This window comes from Leucopleurus acutus (genome assembly GCF_964270905.1).
Source record: "Leucopleurus acutus genome assembly, chromosome: X".
NCBI lineage: Eukaryota > Metazoa > Chordata > Mammalia > Artiodactyla > Delphinidae > Leucopleurus > Leucopleurus acutus.
The window spans coordinates 14,773,138-14,781,693 of record NC_139148.1 but is presented as its reverse complement, the minus strand read 5'-3'; the positions used below and the strand labels follow the sequence as shown (position 1 = coordinate 14,781,693).

At 40.6% G+C, this 8,556-nt stretch overlaps 1 protein-coding gene across 1 annotated transcript in view; it reads right to left on the bottom strand.

Annotated features, from left to right (window-relative positions):
• The window catches only part of CDKL5 (cyclin dependent kinase like 5), a gene marked incomplete at its 3' end in the record, with an annotated part of 182,957 nt that overhangs the window by 155,826 nt on the left and 18,575 nt on the right, over positions 1–8,556 (bottom strand). The gene's annotated exons all lie outside the window — the stretch shown is intronic.

Below are 8,556 nucleotides of genomic sequence, written 5' to 3'. Positions count from 1 at the left end.
TGTTGGCAAGCACGGGCTCTAGGTACGCGGGCTTCAGTAGTTGCGGCTCACAGGCTCTAGAGAGCTGGCTCAGTAGTTGTGGTGCACGGGCTTAGTTGCTCCGTGGCATGTGGGATCTTACCGGACCAGGGCTCGAACCTGTGTCCCCTGCACTGGCAGGCGGATCCTTAACCACTGCACATCTTCTCAAAAGAAATAGCTGTTATTAATGTCTTTTTGTTTTCCATCGAGTGTACACTACTGAATAAGTGTAGGAGTTTTATGTTTACCATGTAAGTCTTCCAACACTAAAGATATTTTGAATATCAGTCATGATGGCAATTTCTGTATAAAAGAGCCTTAAATGGAACACTGTTTTTGAGATCAAACTCCCCACCCTCACAAAAATGGCCAGGTTGCAATAAAAATTGTGGCATATTACAAAAAGAAAAATGCACACACACACACACACACACACACACACACACACACACACACACAGAGAGAGAGAGTTAGCTGGGGTTCTTCTCCCTAGACTAATGTTGGCATACCAGACATCTGAGACTGTTCTGCGCCAGATTTCCTCTGTAGTAAATGATATGGACAGGACTTTTGATGACCATGTGAAATGAAACTGCACTCTTTAACAATCAGCTGCTTATATAAACCTTTTGTTTCTCAAATATAAAATTCATCAATTTCCAAACACACACTGACCTGGGTACACTCATTGTGTAACACTGACAGGTGTTCAAGATCAATTTACCTAAGGAATTCTGTTTTTAGGATTGTATAATTCTATGTATAAAACACTGAGTTTAATTAAATAAGCAAATGGATACTCAGATATTTAAATAGAAAAATGTATTGCTTTTCACTGGAAGGTGAGATTGGAAATGATTTTGCTTTCGCCCTCACCTTCCCTTATGGAGTTTCTTACACTGAGCCTGTATCATTCTGGGGAAGAAGCTATTCTTATTTTTAGAAAAAATTACCTTCCCCCATATCCCACTTCCCATACCATGTGGCATCTCTACCCTCTGCCCACACTGTGTCAGAAGGCACCACCATGCTCTCCCAACACCAGGTTCAAAGCCTCAGCTTATTCTGAGGCAGTTACCTTTGTCCAGACACTTACCCAGGTGGCTGTCAAGGCTTATCCAGCCACATTGCTCCTTGGCAGTGGTTTCCTTTCATTTACCAAGGCTACTCCTCCCCTAATTTACTTCACCACTTCCAATTATCTTTTAGTTTTAATTCACCGTATAAAAGTCTGTCAGCTCGCTCTTCCTAAAGTAAGCCCCCTGAAGGTCCCTTCCTTAACTGAAATGGTTCCCTGGGGGGCCCCTACATACTCCTACTCTAGTATTCAAGGTCTCTATTGTAATCCTGTCTTTTTGTTCTCATCACTGCTTTTCTTAAACCCTACTCTTCAAGCGAAGGGCAACTGACTTTTCTCTGACCAAGCAAGTGTAGACCAGTGGTTCTCAAACTTCAGCACATCACAACCACCTGGAGGGCTTGTTAAAACCCAGATTTCTGGGATCAACTCCCAGAGTTTCTGGTTCAGTAGGTCTGGAGTGGCGCCCAAAAATTTGCATTTCTAACAGGTTTCCAGGTGATGCTGATGCTGATGGTCTGGGACCACACTCTGAGAACCACGTGGTATAGATTATATTGATACTTTCCTGCTCCATGACTCCATCAAGCAATTCCCTTCCCCTGGCATACACAACCACCACAGCTGACATTCTTTCATTGATTGACTTCATACAGCAACCCCTCTACCTGAAGTCATATATGAGTGTCTTCCCCTCTCTGCAACCCAAAGAGGATGTGATATGCTGTGATACAGAAGCCCCACAGCCCTTTATTTGTAATTCTAGTGACAATATATTTGGTTTTGTAGCATTATATGCGTCTCCATATCAATTAGACTAGGATTATGGGAGACTTATTGGCCTTTGGATATGGAGATGCCTAGAACAGAACTTTGCAGGTACCAAGAACTCAGTTTGATAAATATCGTATATTAATGCATATATGTGGAATCTAGAAAAATGGTACAGATGAACTGGTTTGCAAGGCAGAAATAGAGACACAGATGTAGAGAAAAACGTATGGACACTAAGGCGGGGAAAGCAGACGGGGAGGGGCAGGGGTCATGCTGGGATGAATTGGGAGATTGGGATTGACATATATACACTAATATGTATGAAACTGATAACTAATAAAAACAAACAAAAAAAGAACTCAGTTTGAAACTTGCTGAATTTAACTAGTAGCATTTCAAATGGGTCTTGTTTTTCATTCTACTACACACTTCACACTGTAAGCCCTCAAACAGTAGCTAATGATATCAATGACATGCAAAGAACACAAGTTCCCATGGCAAAAGGCAACAGGAACACAGCACTCAACACAGTCAAGTTACAAAGGCAGGAACCAAAAGGAAGAGGAGGGTGAAGGAGAAAGAAGGGAGATGAAGGAGGAAGAAGGAAGAAAATCCTGCTATTTGCAACAACTTGGATGAAACTGAAGGGCATTATGCTAAGTGAAATAAACACTGTATGCTATCACTTATATGTGAAACCTTAAAAAGGAAGGAGGAAGAAGAAAAAAGAAGGCTAAAGCCTGGGAGGAAATCCAGTAGCTGTACTTTCTAGGCCTCTTCCCCTTGGGGGTGAGCAAGCAGCCTATGGAAAAGGACTGTAATAGGTCTGTGTTACAGTAGCACCCAGCACAGAGAAGGGTTTGACATACATACTCTCGATAGTACCAGACTGTGTCTCTCTCTGCCCCACCAGTATTCTAACAACAAGGGATTGGATCTGTAATATTTGTATTTCCAGCACCTACACAGTGCTCAGAATGTAATACACCCTCAATATTTGTTTTTTTAATTGGCATGAGAGTGGAAAGAATGGTGTGGCTATGAATAACACTTTGAGGACAGAAGCAGCAGAACTTGCTAACCAGAATGTGGAATTAAAGGAAGAACTCTAGTACTATGAACAGAAAAAGGAAAGTCTGGAAGAGGGGCTGAGTTTGGGGAAAGAAGTTTAAAAGAAAGATATGTGGCACTTACTACTCACCAAACTATATACTAGATACTTTAAGAACTGCAAAGATGCAAATTGCTCTCAGAAGCTACAGTCCAGTAGAGGGAATGTATGTATACAACTATGGTGGAAAAAAAAGAGAGAGAGAGAGAGAAATGCTGTAAAAGGGACACTTATGAAGTGTTGTGGATGTGCAGAAGAGAGAAAAGCATATTTCCGGAAGCGCAGGGTTAGGGTTAAAACAATAAAGCATTACCGCAAGGATACTGAAGAGGGAGGAGACTAAAAATGGGAATAGGAAGACTGGGAGTGTGTGACAGAAGAAGGGAAGACAGTTTGAAGGAGATCCAGACTATCAAATGCCATAAAGTAGTAAATACGTGCCAAAAACCCCTAATTGTTGTTACCACCCACAGCCCAGTTCAGGTTCTATCTACTCTCAAACCGCTCAGATTCCTCCAGGCTCCAATTAATTTTGCCTCTCCATAAATTACCATTGTGCTATTAGGATACACGTGCACAGACAAGAACCATGTATTATTATTTTTTAATTGAAGTATAGTTGATTCCCAATGTTGTGTTAGTTTCTGGTGTACAACAAAGTGATTCGGTTATACATATATATAACAGTTTGCATTTGCTAATCCCAAACTCCCAATCCATCCCACCCCCATGGCACCCACAAGTTTGTTCTCTATGTCTGTGAGTCTGTTTCTGTTTCACAGATAGATTCATTTGCGTCATATTTTAGATTCCACATATAAGTGATATCATATAGTATTTGTCTCTCTGACTTACTTCACTTAGTATGATAATCTCTAGGTCCATCCATGTTGATGCAAATGGCATTATTTCATTCTTTTTTATGGCTGAGTAGTATTCCATCGTGTATGTGTGTGTGTGTGTATATATATATATATATATATATACACACACACACACATACACACACCACATCTTCTTTATCCATTCATCTGTTGATGGACATTCGGTTGTTTCCATGTCTTGGCTATTGTAAATAGCGCTGCTATGAACATAGGTGTGCATGTATCTTTTTGAGTTATAGTTTTGTCCAGATATATGCCCAGAAGTAGGATTGCTGAATCATATGGTAATTCTATTTTTAGTTTTTTAAAGAACCTCCATACAGTTCTCCACAGTGGCTGCACCAACTTACATTCCCCCCAACAGTGCAGGAGGGTTCCCTTTTCTCCACATCCTCTCCAGCAAGAACCATGTATTCTTAAACTCAGTACCTTTGTGGACATAACACAGTATCTTGGACATATAGAATATAATACACTCAACTGAATATAACTATACTAAAATCTTTTCCGGACTTTATTTATAGATAATGATGGCTTACTTTCTATGGCACATCAGTGAAAACCACATCTCAGGGAGATTGGGTTGTATCATCTGTTTAAATGGCCACAACTTCTCTTTTATTCAATTTGTTGGGCACCAACTATGGATCAGACATGCTGTACAGAAGCTCCTTACAGGAAGAGCTTATAGAAGAGAACAGGTAGGTGAATTAACCACATAAGAGAAATGCAAAAACGTATATGTGAGGGCTTCCCTGGTGGTGCAGTGGTTGAGAGTCCGCCTGCCCGATGCAGGGGGCATGGGTTCGTGCCCCGGTCCGGGAAGATCTCACATGCCGCGGAGCGGCTGGGCCCGTGAGCCATGGCCGCTGAGCCTGCGCGTCCGGAGCTTGTGCTCCGCAACGGGAGAGGCCATGACAGTGAGAGGCCCGCGTACCGTGAGAAAAAAAAAAAAAAAAAAGGTATATGTGAGGTGTTTTACAGGCCCAGAAGAGGTAGAAACTACCTATGTCTGGGAAAGGGGGTAAACTACTTGGGGAAGAGGCTTCACGGCAATCTTATTTGAACAGAGTGATTTTCTCCAAGCACTCTTGAGTAATTCAGTTATCTCTGTTATATTGTAAAAAAAAAAAAAAAAAAAGCATGATATTGATGGAAAATGGTCTTTCTGAAAAGTATGAAAGGTACTACAAAACTTCATTTGCTCTGTGCACTCAAGCTCTATTGGCCTCCAGCATGTCACTTAACAGACCTAACAGTTACCAACTCCTCATTACCTTTGTAAAACAGACCAGCTGATGCCTACAGTACAAAATGTTTCTGGCTAATAGGTAACTGTTTTAGTTCAGCTTCACACTTCTGCTCACTTAAATTGAGCTGCATGCCTGGCATCCAGAAGTCACTTGCATTTCTTCCCCAAAACTACTGATATTTGTCCACTCCTCTTGTGGTAACCATGATATGGTTTTCAACTAAACAGTATATAAGGCAATTAAAAGAAGGTTATAGTTCTGTGAAAATTAGGTTGGATGCTATGGCAAGATTCAATAAAAATGATGTCACTTTAAAAATGTGGCTGTCAAATTAGATCTGAGTTAGATAATATTAAAAGGAGGGAAATATCTGCTAAAATCTATAATCCTGCACTAAATGGTTTCATAAATTGTCTAAATTATTGCTCCACTTTCAAGAAATCAAAACTGGACCTACTGCACAGACAGGACGGATTCCTACAAGAGAGATGACACAGAACTTCAGTCAGCTGATCCATACTCAAAATAAAGCCTTGGCCCTACATCAAAATATTGGCAAGGAAACATGCTTTATGGCAAAATATTTCTGTTGTATGTGCATTCTTATCACTCAGAACTTTAATAATTTTAAAAATTAACTTTCCAATAATTGACTTCAATCCACCAAATAAGGGGGTTCCCACCAGAAACACCTTGCCAACACTTACTAAAGTCTCTGTACAAAGGCCACCTCTTTCAGAAAACCCCAGGAGTATTAACTGCCTCTTCAAAATAGCCTCAACTGGTGCTAGACTGCTATTGGTTTGAACCTCAAACCACTTTTAAAAACCAAATTCGTTATGGATAATGAAAATTCTATTAACATTTTTTCTTTTCATCTTGATGTTCAGAAAGTAAAACTAAATGACCTCAGTAAATTACTGCAGAGATAAATCTTACAAAGATAACATATGAGAGAAATGGTAGCTGTCCAAAGGATCCGTGAAAATTCAAGGTAAACAATTTAAGGAAAGATAACATTTCTACCTTGGTGGAGGAGAAATAAGTAAGAAATAAGTCAATGTATTTGAAAACAAAGAGGAAAATATAAATGTGAACCAATATTAACAAAAATCCAAGTATCACAAATGCTAGACTGGTTCTGAAAAGGAGAATGATATTTGCAACTCAATTTTAACATTAATGAAACATCAACTATGTAATCACCCAATGCCACGTTTTGTTATGTATAAAGGAATCATTCAGGGACTTCCCTGGTGGTCCAGTGGTAAAGAATCCGCCTTCCAATGCAGGGGATGTGGGTTCGATCCCTGGTCTGGGAACTAAGATCCCACATGCCGTGGGGCAACTAAGCCCACGTGCCACAGCATGCCACAACTACTGAGCTCGCATGCCTCAACTAGAGAGCCCGCATGCCACAAACTACAGAGCCCACGCACTCTGGAGCCCACGTGCCACAACTACAGAGCCCACGTGCCACAACTACAGAGCCCACGAGCCCTGGAGCCCACGCGCCAAAACCAGAGAAGAGAAAACCCACATGCCACAACTAGAGAGAAACCTGAGCATCGCAACTAGAGAGAAGCCCACGCACCACAACTAAGAGCCCACCCGCCACAACAAAAAGATCCCTCATGCCACAACTAAGACCCAGTGCAGCCAAATAAATAAATAGATAAAAATTTTAAAAATAAAGGAATCATTCATGAAACCAGGAAGTACATATCATAGTCTTCGTTCTTAAAGTAGTGTTAAATTAATGAAACAAGGAGGCTATTAGACTGAGATGGCTCTAATGCCTTGGTGGCCTCTGTAGGCAAAACCTAAGCCTGTAAATGCCTCAAGTTTATGAAATCGAAATCTAGGAACAGCCAATCACAAACAGCCAACTAGGCTTTAAGCTATAGGCAATCAAATAATTTCCTTTCTTTGCCACCACACCTTCTCTGTATAAAACTTTTCCCTGGCTCCTGTCAGCCAAGGACTCCTAACACTCCCTGCTTGGCACTGTCCAGTTCAAATTGATTTTTTCTCTCAAAAATTTTAACATGCCTCAGTTTATGTTTTAACAGCATCTTACAATTCAATTGTGAAAACCCAAATTAATACATGAAAACTCTGTGCCCGGACATAAGGGTAATATAGGTGTTCAATAAACTTACTGGTTTCATTAAGAGTTAAACATTTCAAGATCCTAGTTAATACATCAAGACAACAGGGCAAGATCAACTGATTCAGATGCATGATTACCAAATGAACTATACTGATCACAGTGGCTATAAATGTTCAAAGAAAAGAGTGCTTGTTTTAGAGTGGGGAGGTTGTGTTTCACACAAGAAAGAGGATTTGAACTAGGTCTAGAAAAATGGGTGGGGTTACAGTTAACTGAGCAAGAGGGGTGGGCATTTCCAGCAAAACTGGACTAAAAACACTTGAGGATTACTATGAATGATGATAGTAATATTGTATAACTTGCAAAGTGCTCTTATGTTTACCACTTCAGTGACTGGGTATCGCAACAATGCAGTGAATTAATTCACATCCCAGAGATTCATACACTTGAAATGCGATAGAAAAAGATATCTGGTCAAAACTCCACATTCTAAAAGAGAAGAAACCTGGGTACAGTTAGATTCCATAGGTTTTTTAATGCAAAGCTAAGAAACTTGGATTTCAATCTGTAAACACTGGGAACTTATACAAGTCTTATTACACTTTTTTTTTTTTTAAACAGGGACTTAATGAAAAAACTACTTGAGTTAGAATATTGGCAAACACAGGTCAAGGAAAATGGAACATTCATCATCCATTTATTCATTCATTCCACAAATGTTTACTGAATAAGTACTCTATGCCAGGGGTCCCCAAGCCCCTGGTCCACGGCCTGTTAGGAACTGGGCCGCACAGTAGGAGGTGCGTGGCGGGCAAGCGAGCGAAGCCGCCCCCCATCGCTTGCATTACACATTACCACCTCAACCATCCCCCGCATCTGAACCATCCCCCCCATCACTCACATTACCGCCTGAACCATCCCCCCACCCCGCCCATGGAAAAATTGTCTTCCACGAAACTGGTCCCTGGTGCCAAAAAGGTTGTGGACCACTGCTCTATGCCAGTCACTATACCAGATGTTAGCAATACAGTAGTGAACAAAACAGACTGGGTCCTGCTCTCATAGAGTTTGAAATCATAAAGAGAAGCAAAAAATTCCAGTAGAACAAAATATTTCAAATAAAATCTGGTGGCCTACCGGGTTTTCAAATGTGATAAAATAATAACAACAGTTAAAATAAACAGCACTTTTGTGCTAAGCACTGATCTGCTAGCAGCTTTATTTACATTAATTTGTTTCATCCTCACAAGAACCCTTTATGGTCCTTTACTACCAGAAACTTCATTTTACCAATAAGGAGACTAAGAACCAGTAAATGGCAG